Source organism: Sander lucioperca, chromosome 3, assembly GCF_008315115.2.
Source record: "Sander lucioperca isolate FBNREF2018 chromosome 3, SLUC_FBN_1.2, whole genome shotgun sequence".
In the NCBI taxonomy this organism is placed as follows: domain Eukaryota; kingdom Metazoa; phylum Chordata; class Actinopteri; order Perciformes; family Percidae; genus Sander; species Sander lucioperca.
Window position 1 is genome coordinate 34,691,942 of NC_050175.1, and position 21,341 is coordinate 34,713,282.

The window sequence follows — 21,341 nt, forward strand, 5'->3', positions numbered from 1 at the left end:
GCCTCTGACCAAGGAAGGCACCACCAGACACAACAACTAACATACATGTTTTTGTTTGTGGGAGGAAACCGGAGCACCCGGAGTAAACCCACACGGACACGTGGAGAAGATGCAAACTCCACACAGAAATGGGGATCAACCCAGTATCTTCCTGCTATGAGGTGGCATTGCTAACCCGGAGTGCTCGTTCTAGTTATTTTCTGGGCGAGAAGTTTCAGTCATGAAGACTTTTTTCTGACATGCTGCGGACTGCAGAGAGTTGGAAGAGATGGGTGGGATAAGGTCATAACCTAATTTGTTATGTGACTCATCGGTCATGTTGGTCATGGGGAGATCCAACTTCTCTTTAGAATTAAAGATTTTCTGTTTTGAGATGGTGGATGCCCCGGCAGCAAATGATTTGATGCCAGGAACCGGCAGTAGCTTTTTGGCGATGGGGGGGAGACAGGCAGGAGTTGCTTTAAAGGTTTGCATCTTGGTGTGGACCTGTTTTTCTCTGGACTGCATGGGCAACACATTGGGGATGACTGGGACCGGGAAGGCACTTGGTTTGTGTTCAGGCACTTTGATTCCACTCTTCTTCAAGGCCTCACACAAGTCAAAGTTCCGCTTTTTTTCACTTAGGTACGACTTTGTGATGTTTGCTACCTTATCAAACAGTTTCCCATTCTCATTTTTGTGCTCTTCAACTACTGCTTGTAACATGTTATGCTGTCCCGTTAGTGCCATGACCTTTTTGCTTAGATCTCGGCTTACAAACTGGCACTTCTGCATCGATTCGAATCTCTCTGGAGACGGCAGCCTTGACATACTCTGCTTCAGCTCCGCGTACTTCTTCTCCTTTGCACTTATTATGCGATCCTTCCTCTCCAGTTTCTTAAGCGTGGCGTTCACTGTGTCTTTTAATTCAAGATTCTTCTCATGCATATTGGCAATGGCAAGTGGCTTGTCCGTGCTCACTTTGATGCGTATGTTCTGTGAATTGATGTTGAGGTCTGTGACCATCTCTTCCAGTTGTTTCTCAAGATCAGAATACATCTTCTCCATGACACATAACTTTTCTTTTTGGGTACCTTCCCTCCTGAGGATTACGCTTTTCTCACTGTGAAGTTTGTTTTTCTCCTTCGTTAGATGCCTTATCTTGTCCTCGAGTTCACTTTTCTCCTTCTGAATGCCAGTATTCTTTATATAAAGTTTGCTTTTCTCCTCCTGGAGATTTTTTTTCTCCACCTGAAGTTTCCCATTCTCCTTCTGAAGTTTGCATATCTGTTGCTGGTGTTTCTCCACCTCCAGCTCGAGGCAATGGATTTTCTGCGATATTTCTGACTTCTGCCAGCTCAAAGTGTCTTCCGGGTCTTTGTTTTTCGGTCTCAACTGAAAGCATTGTTTGTACGGCAACTGCTGCTTAATGAGGAAGTCTTTTTCTTTGGTCAGCTGGATCAGTTGCTCCTCCCGTTCATGGAAAAGTTTCTGCTCTTCCTTCCAGGTGTTAGAAAATTCTTTTCTTATATTCAGCTGCTTCCTCAGTTCAATCACCTCCTTCTTTAAAGACTCGTGACTTTTTTCAATTAAACTGTAAGTGTTAACTTTTCGTTTAAGTTGATTATTTTCCTCTGCAATGGATTTCGACTTGTCCAGTTCCTTTGTGAGATATATCAGCAGATTCTCATTTGCTGCAGGTGAAATATTATCTGCTATGTTTGTTGCATCCATCTTCTTCCTATCAAATCAATTACTGTAATTTTTCAACTGGACACTCTGGGGTTATGTTGAATCCCTCTGTAACAGCCTTCGTATACTGTGCGTCTGCTCATCACACTCTTGTCTGACCTGTATGCTGAAGATTCTACATTTAAATTCACATGCATAGTGATATCGTCACATTCCGGAATGACAACAAAGTCTTTTGGCACGATTGCATCATCACATTCTGCTTTGATTTTACAGTGCTGAGTCATCTAACAGGAAATGACCTCATTTAGCCCCGCCCACAAAGCACTAGGGGAAGGGCAAATGGCTGTATGGCATGGTCGTTTAGCCACATGAATATATACACGTAGATACCGCCTCCGGCTTGTTACCTGCGTCTGTGCCGCCGCCATTTTGGGACAGACATCCGACCCGTTCTGACCATAAGGACTCATATGTGAACATTAGATAAAGTCAGGTTCAAAATTGTTCTTTCATTTTGTTGACATATTAGAGTCAAAGGTTTTTACAGAGAGAATTTTGGATATCAAAGATGTTGTCATTTTGTCCAGTACGTACCGGTTGTTTCTGGTACCCAACCCTACTCTAAGCAAGAAAGCAAATAACTGTATTTCCCAAATTTCAAACTACTGTATTCTTTAAAAAAAAAATACTCCACTGATTAAGCATAAAGTATGATATATGATACATTGTATCAAACACAGGCTCTCCCCAGGGCTGCGTGCTCTCCCTCCTGCTTTTTATATTATACACTGACAACTGCAGGTCATCTTGGGAGAACAGCTACCTGGTGAAGTTCTCAGATGACTCAGCCCTGCTGTCCCTCCTCCAGGGCAGCCAATCGGACCATAACAGTGCCCTTAGGGAATTTGTCAGATGGTGTGATGACAGCTTCCTTGATTTAAATGTGTCTAAAACTAGAGAATTAATCATAGACTTTAGAAGGCACCGTGATGAACCAAAACCGGGTGTAATACACAATGAAAATGTTCAAATAGTCCAAACATATAAGTACTTGACTTGTTTGACTCACAACTGAAATTCAGTGAGAACACCGATAGTATCATTAAGCGAGCAAACCAAAGAATATACCTGAGGAAGCTTAACTCTTTTGGGGTCTGTAAAATAATTTTATGCACATTTTATCAAGCTTTCATTGAGAGCCTATTAACATTTTCTTTTATATGTTGGTTTAATGGACTAACCGTAAAAGACAAAAAGAGCTTGAACGACATTGTTAAGGTATGCTCAAAAATTACTGGTACCCAGTTAAAAGATCTCTGTTCTCTCTGGAAAACACGTGTTTTCCAGAAAGCAGACAGAATACTGTGCCAACCTGATCATGTCCTCGGTAATGGATTTGTTATCATGCAGTCAGGTCGGCGGTACTATGTGCCAATACGGAAAACTAACCGCTATGCCAACTCATTCATTCCCTCTGCTATAAGACTGTTAAATGAAAACACATAATTATAACTAAATTTTTTCTTGCACTCCGTTGCTCTGTTTCGTCACTGGCAGGTGTGTGTGTGTGTGAGAGAGTGTGTGTGTGTGTGTGTGTGTGTGTGTGTGTGTGTGTGTGTGTGTGTGGGCGGGTGGGTGGGTGTGTGTAATGATTGGGTCGTGTAAACGTGTGGATGTTACGGGAGAGAGAGAGAAGCTTCTGTATACAGGGGATGTATGACTGCTGCAGTACTATTTATTTATTTATTGTCTATTGTATGTTGTTTATTTTTAGGGCCCGAGCGCCGACAGCGGCGAAGGCCCTATTGAAACTGAAGGAATTATTAGGGCCCGAGCGCCGACAGCGGCGAAGGCCCTATTGAAACTGAAGGAATTATTATTATTTTCCCGGCAAATGAATTGGCTTTTTGAGGGGCTTAACATATTCAAAAACTCACCAAATTTGGCGGTCGCATCAAGTCTGGTGAAAATTTACGTATTTTAAGGGTTTCGGGAATATGCGCGCAAAAATGGCTCGCTAGCGCCCCCTACAATGTTAAAAAAAATTGAGCCCCTGCAGTGCGTTTAACGTAGACTCACGAAACTTGGTACACATATGTATCATGTCAAGATGTACAAAAACGTCATTGAAGCCATACCCTAAGCCCAACAGGAAGTCCGCCATTTTGATTTCAAAGTTCGAAATTAGTGCGATTTTGGCCATTTCCACATGTCGTACTTTAACGAACTCCTCCTAGAGATTTCATCGGTTTCAAATTCGGTCTGTGCCATCTTAAGACATTAAAGATGAAAAGTTGTTAAAAGAAAAACTTTTCGTCATAGGGCATGGCCGTGGCGGGGCGGCCATTTTGTGTGTTTCGCCGCCGAAACAGGAAGTGGGTGTAACTCGAGTGTACATTGTCCGATTGGCTCGAAACTTTTCAGGATTCATAAGAGTCCAACCCTGAGGACAAATAAAGGCCGATATTTACTTAAAGTCATAGCGCCCCCTAGTGGCAACAGGAAGTAGGCCTAAAAGTCAAGGTGCTATACTTTAACGAACTCCTCCTAGAGATTTCATCTGATGTACTTAAAACTTGGTCTCTATCATCCCAACACCTTAAAGATGAAAAGTTATTAAAAGAAAAACTTTTTGTCTGACGGTGTGGGCGTGGCGTGGCGGCCATTTTGAGTGTTGAGCGATGAACAAATAAATTGTTGTAACTTGAGTGTACGTTGTCGTATCTGCCCGAAAATTCTCAAGATTGACAAGGGCCCAGGTCTGAGGACACCTACAGGCCATATTTGACTTTTGGTCATAGCGCCCCCCGCTGGCAACAGGAAATGCGCCTTATATGACAAACATCATCCGATTTACATGAAACTTAGAATGTGTGGTCTACATGTGATAATGAGCCGGCCCCTATAATATAACCACGCCCACTTACTCAGACCACGCCCCCTTTCATAACATTTGTACCGTTTAAGGTAGAGTCTTGTGTGAGGTGTCATTGAACTCAGCAGAGAGTTGCTTCTTCATTGGTGATGGTTTGGCCCGCCCCCTATGCTTAAGCCACGCCCCCTTTCATGAATGCTGATCCATCTAAGGTAGAGTCTTGTGTGAGGTATCAGTGAACTCAGCAGAGAGTTCCTTCTTCATTGGTGATGGTTTGGCCCGCCCCCTATGTTCAAGCCACGCCCCCTTTCATAGCATTTACACCGTTTAAGGTATACCCTTGTGTGAGGTATCATTGAACTCAGCAGAGTTCCTTATTCAATGGTGATTGTTTGGCCCGCCCCTCTGTGCTTAGCCACGCTCCCTTTCATACATGGTGACCCGTTTATGGTAGAGTCTTATGTGAGGTATCAATGAACTCAGCAGAGACTTCCTTTTTAATTGGTGATGGTTTGACCCGCCCCCTATAATTTAGCCACGCCCCCTTTCACAGCAAATTAACTGTATGACGTAGAGTCTTGTGTGAGGTATTGTTGCACTAGGCAGGGAGTTCCCTTTTCATTGATGACGATTTGCTGCGTCTGAGTGCCGCGCAAATGCACGGTCGCAAGGAGCGGCGTCCGCCGGTAACCCCGACGCGCCGAGGCGCGAGGGCCCGTCCATCGCTGCTTGCAGCTTTAATTACAAGTTTTTATCATAAAATGCAATCCTGTTGAGGCTACAATCTAGTATGGATTGTAGCCTCAAGGGACTGTACGATGCTATTTAAAAAAAAATCATTTCCCAAATTTGTGAAATGAACTCCGTCTCTTATAAATATGCCAGGACAGTCAAACTTTATGCAAGGATGCCTTACACTGTCTCCACCCAATTCCCTCACAATTTGCCCATCTCTCTGTTCACCCACATTCTGGTCTTGTTGATCTTTGGTCATCAATGGTCTCAGTGACATCTCTCATTGATGGAAGAGAGAATGATCTTAGGAAAGATGCCATGGAGGTGCAGCAGGTCCTGCTTCATCACTGTGACAAGTTCCACACCTTTGATGTTGCCAAGATCGTTGCCACCACAGTGAATCAGCAGGACATCCGGGAATGTTCTTCCTCTCAAAGACTGATGAAAAAAGGGAAGAAGGTTCCTCCATCTCAGACCACCCCAGCCAAACCACCACACACGGCCATCTAGTCCCAGGTTCCTCCCTGTGGTCTGTCTGGCTCTCTCTTCCCCACGTCGGATGTAGCTGTCTCCTATCAGCCACACTTTCAGACCTAGATATTATAAAATATATTGGATTTTAAAAAAGTACTTGGTGCTCTTCTTTACACAAAAATGGTTTATTAAGCTCTCATATACATTTTATATTGTGTAAAGGACTAGCATTACAGGTACTAATCATACCCTAAAAAAATTCCATGAATTTGTGTATCACCTTTATGAAAAGATTATGCAAATAGAATAAATAACAATGCTTGAATATAGCCTAGTTCACCTTGTCCAAGTATGGCCGGGACCACATTGGGGTTTGTCCTTTTGGGCTCAGTCCATCCAGGAGCGTCTTCCAACTCTAAATAAAGTAAGTAAAAAACATGTTCTCCCTACTTTAAAAACAAAGAAAATTATCAGCAAATGCATATTCAGTTGAGTTAACTAGCACTCAGACTACTTATGTATGTGTTTTGCTATAATACATATATCCTGCCAGGTCTATCAATTTGTGTATCATCTTCATGAAAGGATTATGGAAATATAATATATAAATGTTGTTCACCTTGTCCAAATACCGCCGGGACCCCAATGTTATCCTCAGTCCTATCTGCCATCTAAAGAAAGTAAAAACATTCATGTTCAATATCCAAAACACAATGTTTTTGTCTTCCTATCTACCAATGACAGAGAAAAGAGTGATTGAGAGCACATGGATGTAAAGTTAATGTTAACTTTACAGTACTATTTTGTCCTACATTGGCCCTTGCCTGTATGTACAATTTCTAACGTCAGATATTTGTTTAAAATGGAAAATACACGCAAAACGACTAAAGTTAAACCAAAGGCCAACATTAGCTTTGCCACAAGAAATTGCTAAAATCTAATACTGTATACATATTTACTACAGCATTATGTAGCTAAACCAGGTGTATCATGTTGACATACAGTACTCTGCTAAGTATTAGCTACATCCTATTTTTTTTAATCTTACCTTATTCAGCCAAAACCGATTTTTGTAGGTGTATTTTTGTAGTGTCGTCAACTCGTGTACAGTAAGCGAACAGTGTACAGTAGCGGGGGAGGGGGAGGAGGGGGATTTAAATACAGCGCGGGCCGATCACTTACCCTTTCTTTCCAGCGTCTGTGGCGGTAAATCTTTTTCTTTGTCTTTACAGCCAGCAAGAAAATCAAACATTCTTCAAAATGCCGTCATGTGTCGCCCACAACTGCGTGAAGCGATCAGATGATAGATCCAAGGTTACTCTGTTCAGGTATGTTGAAATGATTTCAGTTGCAATATACAGCATTATATTTTCTATTATAGTTTTTTTTATTTATTTATGCTAATGCTACCAAGCGTAATAACTAGCTTAAACTAATTAGCTTTACATTTGATAATATGTTATTGTTATATATTCATGGTGTGATCACATAATGGATAAGGATCACATTCTCTTAATATATCCAGGATCACATCTGTGTAACATTGATAAACAATTAAGAAAATACTCTCAAGTGATTTTTACACTTTTTTTTATTAAAGAAACGTTGCATTTTTTTAATTTACTTTAACAGACTGTATTGTGACTAATTTAAGTAAGGTATAGATCATGCTTTCTAAAGGGATTTTCTGCAGTGAGTGCTTTTACTTCAACTGATTACACTAAATATTTTACAGTTTTCCTGTCCTTGATAAAAAAAAGGAGGTGTCAGTGGGTCAGAAACATTAACCGCAAAAATTGGAAGCCATCCCGCCACTCCCGCATATGTGCTCACCATTTCACAAAGGAGTGTTTCCTAACTGGCAGTGCGGGAAGGAAACTAAATTCAACTGCTGTGCCTACAATCTTAGACGTCACCAGTGACAACAGAACCGCTAAGCCACGGGTGGTAAGTATGCAGACACAGGTGAGTACTGTGTACTTAGATCACTTGTACATGGCTGTAAGTGTTACTTCTGCCTCAGGAGAAGTCACAACTTGTGAGTCAGAGATGGATGTGACATTACCAGAGTCAGGAAATGTTGAAAATAGCATTACTCAGCCAAACACTGATGACCACAGTTATATCGGAGTATCTCCCAAAACACTGAAGTACCAAATCGGACATAAATTGACCACCTGCCGCAAAAAACTGAAATTGGAAAAACAGAAGACAAGACTTTTGCAAAGGAAGATTTCCAGTTTAACTGAGGTCATCAGTGTGCTGAAGCAGAAACTGCTGATATCAACAGGCTGTGCAGAGATGCTGGAAACCTCCTTTAGTGGTGTGTCAAAAGCGCTACTCACACGAATCACACAAAAGAAGAAGGTTAAAGTGTCTGAGGAATTGCGTTCATTCGCCATGACTCTGCATTTTTATTCCGCTAAAGCTTATGCTTATGTTCGTGAATGCTTTGACCTTGTTCTGCCACATCCCGAAACCATACGGTCGTGGTACAGCAAAATCTCTGCAGCCTTTTCTGCCATCAAGTCTTGTGTAGAGGACAGAAAACGTGAGGGAAAAGAAACCTTGTGTGCCCTCATGATGGATGAAGTGGCCATATGAAAGCATGTGGAATATGCTGCTGGGAAATTCCATGGATACGTGGACCTAGGCTGTGGCATTGTCGATGACAGCCTACCACCAGCCAAAGATGGCTTGGTCCTCGTGGTTGTTGCCATTGATGATTCCTGGAAAATCCCAGTAGCCTACTTCTTAATCGATGGATTGACTGGAGAAGAGCGTGCTAATATCATCAAGGATTGCCTTCTTCGACTCCATGACATCGGAGCACATGTGATGTCACTGACGTGATGGTCCATCATGCCACTTTTCCATGTTGAGAGCCCTAGGAGCAAGCTTGGATGTGCATGACATGAAACCCTCATTTCCACATCCGGCAGATCCCTCAAAAATGGTCCATGCAGTACTTGATGTGTGCCACATGCTGAAACTGATCAGAAATACATTGGCTGACGGAAGTCATTTGCTAACGCCAACAGGAAAAATCAGTTGGAAATATCTCCAGGAGTTAAACAAACTTCAGGAGTCGACTGGAAACAAGTTGAAAATGGCCCACATATGGTGGGATAAACAGAAGATGAAGGTGAAGCTTGCAGCCCAGGTGTTCAGCAGCAGTGTGGCAGATGCTCTTGAGTATTGCAACACACAGCTCCATCTGCCGCAGTTCAGAGGATGTGAAGAGACGGTGGACTTCCTGAGAACTATTGATGCTGCCTTCGATGTTCTCAACAGCAGGAATCCTCTAGGGAAATGATACAAAGCACCGCTGAGGACATCTAACAAAGACTGCGCTGAAGAAATCCTTCTGAAGGCACAAAAGTCTCTCCTGGAACTGAAAGATCAGACAGGCAAACCGCTGCATGCTGGGAAACGAAAAACTTGTGTAATTGGTTTCATTGCCAGTTGCATAAGTGTATGGAATGTTTTCCAGGAAGCTGTGTGTAGGCCAAATGCCCAATACCATTACCTCCTCACTTACAAGCTGAGTCAAGATCATCTTGAACTGTTCTTTTCCTCTGTCAGAGCATGTGGTGGCTTTAACAACAACCCTACTGCAAGACAGTTCACAGCAGCATACAAGCGTCTTCTTGTGAAATTGCAAGTGAAGACTGGAACAGGCAATTGACCTCTCGCCGGCCCCTCCCCCAAAATGGCCATTGTCCAATCACACATCATAGCAACCGTTACTATGTGAGCAGGTCCGACAAACATTGACTCCAAGCAAGATGGTGAAGCGGTGCGCCCACGGCGTTTGTAAATCGGACACTAGATACCCCCAGAGATTGTCGGGAGGAGTTGTGTTCTTTCCATTCCCAAAGCCGAAAAAAACACAACGTGAGCGGTGCCTACAATGTATAAAACAGTGTGAACGGTCCCACTCCCAGTTAAATGTGTCGAACATTATGATGCATAAATACGTCTGCTCAAAGGTAAGGCTAACAGCTAACTAGTTACCGTGTTGTCTAGATCTACTAACTAGAGGCAAGAACACAAATTGGACCAAAGTTATGATTACCATGGATATCATTGCCAGAATGTTAACATAAGGTGTGTCTCAAATCGCGCACTTCTGTACTTATACTAGCTTTTTGAGTACACTCAAAATGTCACTCATCGAAGTGTTAACTTGTTGTTCACTTAACGGTCGCCATCTTTGCTACGTAGCGGAAGGGGCGGAGCTAACAAAAGTTTAAAAAACTTTCGATAATGGCGGCCGAAGACACGACAGCGACCGAGCATTACAAATGTACGTTTTAATCATTTTGCTATACTTGTATAACATATAAGCCACCTGTTTATGTATATTAAGGTCATTTTGCAGTCGGTGATGATTTTTGTACCGCGAATTATAACGTTTATATGTACTGTAATTTGACGTGCTGTCAAGCTAGCTTTAGCTAACCTTAGCTAGCTATCTTACAGCGGCACAGTTAAACCAAAGAGTATGAAGTTACTTCTATACCCCTGATGTTCACAAAAAAATGTGTTAAATTGAAATCCGACACCATTGTTAGCTTTATTAGACCTTGGGTTAGATGTTACATAAGTGGCGTGACGAAATTCAAACTGTAAATACTCTAATTACGCTGAAAATGAGGCTATCGTATAGCCACACTATCGTCCTTACTGTAGAAGATTTAGCGTTAGATGTGTGATCTTGTAAATATAAATTACATATTAGCAGTAATGTTACAGTACGTTAATGCATGTAATGTTATAACGTTTTAACAGTGCTGTTTCTGTCCTGATCTGACTTATATAATCGTTAGGGACAGACGAGGACACAAGGTCCCTCATTCAGTGGAGGACGGTGAACGCCTCCAGCTTTACGGGCAAGCGGAATGCTGCCCTGAATGGATATGAGTAAGTAAATGTGTATAATATCTTCCTATCGTTATATATTGTACTGTGGTCCTATATTTTACATTGCTAGCCTCATACAAATTGTATTTTCATTAGGGCGTACATTCAAAGTCGAGAGCTGAAGGACAGGGTTACCCCCCTTTTTTAAAAAAAAAATGGGAGAACCTGAAACAAAAATACAAGGTTGGTTAACTGTCAGAATAATTGTGAGTTAATCAGCCCTAAGGATGTAAGCATTTAATTTTAGTTTGTTTTGATCTTAAATTGAAGTGTTTTCTGTTGTCCGTAGGATCTGAAATGCCCCAGAACTGGGGTCAGCACTGAGGGGGGTGAGGCAACCGCTGCGTCCTGGAAGTGGTATGCTTTGATGGATGAGGCAATTGGGGGCAGGCCGTCTGTAACGCCGCCTGTCCTCATTGCCTCATCATCCCAGGACTTGGCGGTTGTTGAACCCCCCTCGGTGGTGACCCCAGAAAGGGACACAGCCAGGGCTTCCACGGCATCCACTCCAAAACGGAGGCGAGTGGATGTCGTGGAGGCCCTGAAGGAATTAGAAGAGAGGGAGCAGATGTACGAGCAGGAGATGAAGAAGATGGAGGAGAAGGCAAGAGAGAGAGAGGAAGCAAGAAATGAAAGAGAGGAGAGGTGGCACCGTGAGGCAGTGGAGAGAGAGGAACGGCGTTTCGCAGAGATGAGGGAGAGGGATGAGAGAAGAGACAAAGAGATGAGGGAGAGGGATGAGAGGAGAGACAGGGAGGTAGGCATGAGGGAGGAGCGCTTCCTGTCTTTGCTGGAGAAGCTTGTAAATAAATAAATGTAATTAATAACTATATGATCTGTCTATTATTACTGTACTCTGAAAGTGTGATGGTTACCCTCCGATATATATATATATATATATATATATATATATATATATATATATATATATATAGAGCACCTCGCTCTAGACAGGTGCCCAATGAAGCGGACCTGGAGTTGGTTTTGTAGAGGCTGCCTGTAGGGAGTCATGAGGGCGATGGGTTGCCTGAGGCAGGGGTAGCCACCATCCCCAATGATGCAGAAACCAGGTGGAGGGTACCTTTGCTGGTAGTACAGGGGGCTGTTTTAAAACCCTCGCATCATGAGCCGACCCGGGGAAGCCAATGAAAACGTCGATGAACTTGGCTGTGTGGTCACACACAGCCTGAAATTGAACAGAATAAAAAATCTTCCTGTTCAGGTAACAGGCTGCGTCATCGATGGGGGGCGTCACACGGACATGGCAGCCATCAATGCTGCCGACAACCCTGTTGAAGGCCGCTGACCCGGCCAATCGTGCAAAACCTGCACCAACATGAGGCAAGTCCTCCTCTGATGGAAGGCAAACGACCTGGGGGAGGAGAGAGAGGACTTTCCTGCTGGTCTTGTGGACAGCACGGTGCACAGTGGCCCGGGGCCTAGCAAAGGCTCTGGCTACAACACGGTAAGAGGTACCGCTGGCGAGCCAAAAGAGGAAGACGAGGGCCTCGATGACAGGTCCCCAGCCATGGTCACACGCCGTGCTGAGGATGGCCATCAGACCGTTAAAGGATCCCCTGGAGAGTCTGAAGTCTACCCTCATGTCGCTTTCCCCATCAAAGTACAGTGCCAGCAACGGCACCGTATTGTTCACCTGGCAGTACTGCCTGGGGTTGGGAGCCTGTAGAACAATTAACACAGGACCATCTTTTAAAATAAAATTGTATTGAATGTATTTCATGTGGTGTGTTATCTTTAGCGTTGTACTTTGTATGACTGTAGCTAGAATCTATTTAAATGTCTATTGGGTTTCCTATGCCTTTATTGTCACTGTAATTGGCTAGCTAATAGATGAATCATTAAAATTAAACATTCTTATATAAACATAATATGACTATCTATATTAATTTTAGCTAATATCAGTTGGACACAATTTTATTCCTCCACTTTTGCTATAATAACTCATAATGGTCATTTTGGGGTATTTAAAAAAAAAAATGAATTAAGAGCAAAGTATGAACATCAACATACCGGTATGTTTTCCGCTAAAAGGAGTTGGATGACACGACGGCGTCGTCGCAATCCTCTCATTCTCACGAAAAACAGAGGGCAAATACAAGCAACAATAAAAACAATCGCATTCATTTTGAAGAACAAAGCAGAAAATGTAATTTTCGCGGGCGACAATAGGTGGCGGGAATGCTCTGCCCTGGGTACAATTCACAATTTCACAGAAGAAGAAGGGACTGCGATGTTTTGATCGTCACTTCCGGTAAGTACATAAGGCAGTGCGCGATTTGAGACAACACTCACCCGTCAAATTTTACGCACTATGCAAGTAAGTACATAGTGTACGAAGTGCACTTTCCTTAGTGCACTAAGGGAAGTGCGCAATTTGAGACACACTACTACTCTCTAAGCTAAGTTTAACGAGCCCTTTAGCTTTAGCCAACATTAGTTAACATGTTAGCTAACGCTAGCTACATTGCTAGCTGCTGTTGTGTTGGGTCTTTGAGCTCCTCAACTTTATTTTTCGTCAGTTTACAACAAAGTCAAACATAGCGCCCCAACAAGCAACTTTAAATAATTTTGTTTTTATCTTTCATGTAGCATTTTATGAATGGAAAACCTACCCGAGTTCCCCAATCCCGCATTTGAAGTACAGGTCATGGGGTTTCTCAGATTTCGCTTGAGACCGGTAAGCATTAGCCTCGATAGTAGTCGTGTCTCCTTAATTGCGTATTTTTATATTTTGAATATATCCCTCCACGTGTTTGACCATTTGTTTGTCGGACGCAGCAACAGTAACTAAGGGGGGCGGGGCTCGGCGAAAGGCTAATTGCATCCTCCGTGACAACACCACCATCTTGGAGGCAACACCTGCGGCAGCAAACACCTCGCGCAGATATGACCTTCAGCCTGTTGAGCATGCAGAGCCAGAGCATGATTACCACCAATGCCCAAATGTTGATGCTATTTCTGAGTACAAAGACGCAGCTATCAACTACATTGCTGGCTTTGTTGTAAAAAAGATCAAAGAAAAGCACAACTGCATGACATGTGCTGATGCGCTGACTTCTGATTCCACTCTGCATCCCTTTGTTCTCCTGAAGACTCGTGGAGGTTTGCAAAAACCATCACCTGGGATAGTTGCTGTTTGTTCAGAGGCAGAGCATTGCTTTTAACGGGTTTTGAGATCAATCTGGCAAGCTCCCCCAGGGATATGGCTTAACATCAGCCATCACATATCAAGTTCTGGATTACAGTGCAGACAAGATGTTCCCAGAGTTGCATGACCACAAATTTGAAACCACTGTTGAGGACAATCATGTACATCTACTGGTGAAAATGGCATCCTCTATATACTGTAAAGTAAGGATGCACCACTTAGCCAGACGTGAAACTGAGAAAATGACAAAAGACATTGCATTGCATAAATACACCAAGTTGGTCCATTTTCATCATCAGTAGTTGCATGCTGCTACATGCTGAGGGTTGCTTAAATGAACAGCTTTCTTATTCTGTTTTTATATAACTTCTGTATACTGTAGTTTTCACTGTATATACCTCTAATTTATTTATTCAAATTTATTTTAATTTTATTCTGTTTGTACTCTGCCCTGCATGAGTTTCCACTGACGAAGCCTCAGGTCCTGGCCAACGCTCTGGCTACAACTTCCACCACAAGGATGCGTAGAGGATAAACTTCAGGGAACGGCACAAACAATGCCTAACTTCCCGGACCCCAGATTTCATTGATCATGGGAGGGCATCCTGTGCTAAGAGGGGTCCCATAGAGGACTATTTCAGGCTCCTCATTTTCAGGCTCCTCACCACCACCCTGGAGGAGCATGTGTTGAGGGAGAAACCCCCGTCAGATTTATAACTGCGATGAGACGGGGTTTCTCAGATTTCGCTTGAGACCGACTCCAACAGACGCCAAGTCATTGTGCCCCGTGGGACCAAGCATGCATACAGGCAGGCCCAGGGAACGAGGGAGCACATCACCGCCCTGGCATGCCTCAATGCAGCTGGGGAGGATATCCCCCCATTTATAATCTACAAGGGGGGATATCCAGGGGGCCCCTACAATAAAGTAGGGGTTCCCAATGCCCTCTACGGGAAGTCGCAGGCAGGGTACATCGACAGTGAGCTTTTCAGGAAGTGGTTTGTCGGGCACTTACTTACTAATAAACTATGCCAAAAGCACTGGCAAGGTCAGGAGGAATATCACCAAGGCCAGGATACTGACGGCCCAGGAGATGTCCGACACCATTGAGGAGGTGGAGGACCATGCTACAAGGCGGGAGGCCCAAGCTCTGGCCAGACGAGACCAAGAGCAGCAGCGGGCCAGAGACACCGGCCCGGCAGCCACTTCCTCTACCCTGCCTAGCGGCTCCCGCCACAGCCGCAGAAGAACTTGGCCCCTCAGGGCTGCTCCAGCAACCAGCTCCGGCATGTCCATAGCCTGCCCCTCAGCACACTCTGCCCCCTCTTGTACCTCCCACGGTCCCCAGCTGCCTGCCACCAGCGGCCGACCATCCCAGATGAGCCTGCCTGCAGAGGGACACCACCATCCTCCATCTCCTGGTCAGCAAATTATATTAATCAGTCAAAATACTTGTATTAAACCCTGTTTACCCTGACCGTGTTATAATAATAAAATATTATTCTTTTAGAGCCTTTCAACATCGGGCGCAGGATTGGGTCGCTGAGGGTCCACTTCTTCCCCGCCCTCCCACTGTAAATACTTAATATAATCTGTTAAAAACAAGCAACATCACTCAGATCACGTGACTGACGACCGCAATGGCTGCCCAGGACTAAAGCGCCGCACTCACCTCTATTCCTTCCAGGTCTATTCCTTCTTATTCTACGTCAATTGTTTTTATTTGTCGACACAGTGACTCAGTGGAATGCCAGCAGGAGCAAAAAAGCATTTGTTGTTGCTGTTTAACCGGACACATTATCAACATGGCGACGGCCCCTAACACGGCTACTGATGCTAGCGCAGAACTACACATGGAAAACATGATGGCCAAGGTCTTGGAAAAACAACAAATTGGGCTTGAATCAGTGGTCCGCAACGCAAAATTGATACCTCGCTGCAACACATCAGGACAGAGCTTGAAAGAGGGAGCTACGGTACGGGATCTGGTGCAACGACTGGATAAGACGCAGGAAGACAACAGGCAGATGAGAAACACGGTGAAAGTCTGTGTTGATGACCAGAAGAAATTTAGCTAGTTCAAGTTAGCCGAAATGGAGGCCAGATCACGATGTAACAATGTACGCATCACTGGACTGAAAGAGGGCAGCCAAAAAAACAACCCAGTTGGGTTCCTGCAAAATCAGTTACCGGTATGAATCCCCTCCTTACAAAACAGGGCTATCATCAAGATTGACCGAGCTAACGTTGCGTAGCCAGCCAGGTACTTCGGCAGTAGTTTCAGCGAGCTAACCACGACAGCTAACACATCCACAAGTGTCTCTATTTCAAACATCACTGCAGATTGACTGCTTTTAGCAGCAGAGGTTGATTGTGGGCGACAATACTGTCGTGGTTAGCTCGTTCGAAACTACTGCCGATTGCCGAAGTTGCTGGCTGGTTACGCAACGTTAGCTAATTCCGCTAGCATACAGGCTAACTATAGCCAGTTAGCTTTGTATGTAGCTAACAAAAACCCACCCATCTCGTAGGAGCGAAGCTTAACATTTCATTCAATAAAATGATGGTACAAAAGGAGCACTAACGCAACATATCTTATGTTGACAACGTGGACGCAGATATAGGAAACTCCGAAGGCAGTCGTAATATTTACCTAGCTAGCAGTCTAGGCTAACGCTGTTGCGATAACGTTAGCAAACGTCGGCGTAGCTAGCTGTCTAAACTTGTGAAAAGCCGAACAGCATCCCCGTCCAAGCTGTGTTTCACTTTCCCTCCAATATTATTATACACATAATAAAGACACATGGACTCGGTCGAGACCAAAAGCCATATTTTGCAACACCAGTGGCACAGACCCACTGAGAGAGCCCATAGACAGTGAACAGAGACGGGGCTTTCGTCTGTCGTCTCCCCAACGTGACGTAGTGCAATGCATTGTGGGGGAAAAGAGAATCATTGCAAACCGCTGTAAAATAGTACAACTTTTTCGTATTTTATTCCGTTTTGTGATATCCATTGTATTTGATGTTGTTGGGTAACAGTTTAAATGTTTATTACCAACAAGCAAATTGCACAAATTCATTAGAAAATAAACCCTGCAACATGGTCTTTAAGTAGTGTTCAAAGGGATCTGGCCAATTGGTCTGCACTGCCAGCATCACTACTCCAGGATTGCTGTTGTTAAAATGAACATAGTTCTTCGTGTGAATTTCTTAAGTTTTTAAAATTTCTGGAAAAAACTTGATACCTTAATTCAGCAGTATATTTGAAATGATAAACAACCTAGGCTAAAATACTCTTGGCCCTCCCCAACCTTAAAGTGTATCACAGAGCCTTTCAGCTACGGGCCCTTGTGTACGGACCCCTCATCTACAGTCCCATGGAGAGAAATAGAGCAAAACCTCACTGGAAGTCTAAAGCTACGTTTACACCGCAAGTCTTAATGCCTAATTCGGATTTTTTGCTCAGATCCGATTTTGTTTTTAGCTATTCACATTACCTTTTGAAATGTGGCTTGTATCAGATTCCAGTGTGAAGTGTTTGCGGTTTCGCACTGACCCGCATGCGCAAAAGACAATATATACAATGACATCAGACGCAGTGCGCTGTTGCACTAAAGTTAGGGAGGTTATGGAGGAAGCATTTTCGCTTTTATTTCAAAATATTTGTGTAATGGCAGCCATAACATTAATGAGCAGGTGCTGAGGAGGAGAAGAATGAAGAGAAAGAGAGACAAATTGGCTATTTTGGCCTTTTACGGGGTTAATGCTGCAAATTCACTACAGAGGTCTGTGTCACCAGACGACAGTTTTGCACGTCAGGACCGCTTGTCAGGACCGCTACGGGCCTCCACCCGAGTTTCATCTGGCTTCGCCCTGCCCAGGCATAGTCCTATCGCACGCGCTCACGCTCCACCTCCCCGACAGTGCGGGCGAGACGGGCCAGTGGTGCGCCCGACCCCGAGGGATCGGGATCCTCGGTTAACTTTAAAAGTTTTTTTTCAAAAAAGCTTTCAAAGTTTTCTTTATTTATGGTCAATAAACCAATTTTATATGACATTATACCTCATTTTTTTAGGTAAAAAAGCAGAAATTATGAATTATTTTGACAAGTGGATCACAGACTGGTGTATGTTAAAGTTTTGTCAGGATACTGTTTTAGAATCAGAATCAGAATCAGAAAGGGCTTTATTGCCAAGTACGTTGCACATACGAGGAATTTGTCATGGTGTTGTTGGAGCATGTCACACATACAAATATAAGAAGGATAAAAAGATATAAACACCATAAGTATAAACATATACACACAGTACGTATTAATAACGATAAAATAAATTTAAATAAATAGTAAAATAAGTTAAACAGTAGTGAAAAGGGACGCTACAGCAGAGTAGGTACAGTGGCATGAGGAGCCAGAGGTGGGGTGTGGAGAGAGTCGGGGGGTTCCGGGCCTTGTTTAGAAGGCTAGTGGCGGAGGGGAAAAAACTGTTTATGTGGCGTGAGGTTTTGGTCCTGATGGACCTCATCCTCCTGCCAGAGGGGAGTGGCTCAAAGAGCTTGTGTCTGGGGTGGGAGGGGTCAGCCACAATCTTTCCAGCACGCTTCAGAGTCCTGGTGGCGTATAGGTCCTGGAGCAGCAGCAGATTGCAGCCAATCACCTTCTCAGCTGACCGAATGACACGCTGCAGCCTGCCCTTGTCCTTGGCAGTGGCAGCAGCGTACCAGATGGTGATGGAGGATGTGAGGATGGACTCAATGATGGCTGTGTAGAAGTGCACCATCATTGTCTTTGGCAGGTTGAATTTCTTCAGCTGCCGCAGGAAGTACATCCTCTGTTGTGCTTTCTTGACGAGGGAGCTGATGTTCAGGAAGCGGAAAGACTCCACAGTGTCGATTGTGGAGCCACAGAGGGTGATGGGGGCAGGTGGGGCTGGGTTCTTTCTGAAGTCCACAACCATCTCCACTGTCTTTAGAGCGTTGACCTCTAGGTTGTTTTGCTTGCACCAGGTCACCAGGTGGTCAGCCTCCCACCTGTAGGCGGACTCGTCTCCATCAGAGATGAGTCCGATGAGGGAGGTGTCGTCCGCAAACTTCAGAAGCTTGACGGACTGGTGACTGGAGGTGCAGCTGTTGTAAAGGTGTAGCTGTTTTAAAACCATTTAAAAACATTTTTACAAATGCTATAAAATTGAATGAAACACCCAAAATTCAATGAAAGTAATCATTAATATTACTTGCATGGAACGTTGTATGGAACCCATAAAACAAATTTTAGAGGACGACACCAGGGTTAAAAGTCCATTTGCCTGGAGGATACTCTGAAACATGTATTTACCACTTGTATGTAAGTAATATTTTGTTGTGTTTTCTAGTACATTAAGTACCCTAAGTTTTAGATTAGGTTACTTATTAATTCTGGACTCTGTGCTGCTGCCAGGCTGTGTAACGTACGTTACTCACCATTGATCGACAGTTAGCTTCAGCTGGCTAACGTTAGCTGTCAACCTCCCGACTAACTGTTACAGCTAGCTAGTGATCTAGCGAGGATTCGCCCTTCAGACAACAGTGGACTTCAGTGGACTCTCCATCCAAACTCCTGACTGGACCTTCGTCTGCCACAACTGCCGGACTCTTTCAAATACATGTACTCCCTGTCTCTGCCGATCACTTGGTAGCGTTGGTCAGCTGTCAGCTTACGCCAGCTAGCTTCGCCCAGCGCATCTGTTCACTGTGGAGCTCTTTTAGCCATGTTTCCCGGCTCAACACTAAGTTAGTGTGGGCCACTACCTCTCTGCACTGCCAAAAATGGTGCTCCTAAAATATTCCTCACTGCAACTTCTCAACGTCATCTGCTACGTCGCTTCAGCTTGCATTGGCGACATAAAATAAAAATATTGTCCCGTTGTCGGCTTCAGCTAAGAAGACAGTTCGCCCCCACACGTCCAAAATTCTTAGAACACATCAGATAACCTACCTCAACGATTGCAGGCTCTTTGGTGGAGCTCTGCTTTGAATGAAGTTATATCGTGACAAATTAATGGACTACTTGCAGAGTGATATGAAGACATGAATCAGAGGCACAAAAAACGTTGACAGCAGTGACCAGTCATTATGTTTACCAATACCCAACTCATGCCTTAATACCGGAAATGCACAAGCATTGTTCTTGAACTTGTTAAGAATACACATTTAAACGCTGTCAAGTTATTAACGAAATCAATATAATTAATGACCAGGGGCGGATTGGCCATCAGGAATACCAGGAACAATCCCGAGCAGCCGGTCCATTTCAGGCCGAACCGCAACCGCAACCAGCTGTCCTGCTAACAGGTCCAACCCGATGATGACCCACATAACTAGCTAACATCGGTTATTCACTGACCTAGCTACATATCCAAAAAAGAAAACCGTTCCCTTGATCATTTAACTTAACACACATACAAAAAATATCGGTTAAATTAAAGATGACATGGCACGGAAACTAGCTTCAAAAACGAGTTAAATGCGGGTCTGCGGAGCTCCTACCCCGGCTAGCTGACGAGCTAGCTGCAGCTGGCTTTGGACTGCTTGCTAGCTGCTGCCCATCGTGTCGTAATATCCACCGGTCAAATCTAAACATAGGCTACACAGCGAATATAATCACAGATAAGAAGATGGCTAGATGTTACAATTATGTGTGGTTATTACTGATCATAGACACTCTGTGATTTACTGCATGGATTAACGTGTGATAGATAATTAATGACTGCACTTCCCAGAGCTGGGATGCGTTCAGGCATCCATTAGCTAGGAAGTTGCATTGGCACACCCAGTGAACAACGGTATGTGGGTAGCCACGACCGACCATGTCCTCTAAAAACATGGGCTTGTTGTATACATCTTTACTTAAGTAAAGAATAGATGTTAATACAAAATAAACCCTAGATTGATGTCTTATCTTTGCCATTATGATGTACCCCCCCGCCGTTAGCGTAGTATCGCGTACTTGTAACCCAGCCAGCTACAAATAACTGGTTAGCATCCAGACTTTTAAAAGCTTTGAGATCAGCACCAGTATATGGGGATACCCCATTTACCACATAGTGGTACAGATCATGTGGACTGAAGTCAGGTGATTTAATGAGGTCCGTGAAAATGGAGGGAGAACGAAATAAGGGTCGGTATCCAATCCTGCTATCTCCAACTTCTCCAAATACTGCTCTTTGTGAGCACCTACCAGATGCCCTACCTCGACCGATAACGGCACGACAACAATAGAACAATACAACAATAGAAGAAGCCACATAAAGCCATAAATACAGTTTATTTAGTGTTATGTTTTTCAAACTGATTGAAACTATGAAACTTTCCGCTCATCCACTACTGTTTATGATAGTTTAGCCTGTGCTTCCGCTGTCCGTCATGGCGCCGTCACGTGGTCGTGTGACGTGTTTGCAAAGGGTCAATACCGACTGCTCCTCTGAGTCCACAAAAAAGGAGCAGACCCACT

The 21,341-nt window shown here is 43.9% G+C and overlaps 1 long non-coding RNA gene across 1 annotated transcript; it reads right to left on the reverse strand.

The window, feature by feature from the left end:
• Positions 1-5,685: 5,685 nt before the first annotated feature.
• LOC116045239 lies at positions 5,686-6,425 on the reverse strand. Its single transcript, XR_004103886.2, has 3 exons — positions 6,378-6,425; positions 6,099-6,173; positions 5,686-5,877 (listed from the first exon to the last, which is right to left on the reverse strand). It is a non-coding gene; the product is annotated as an uncharacterized LOC116045239 (long non-coding RNA).
• Between the last annotated feature and the right edge of the window lie 14,916 nt (positions 6,426-21,341).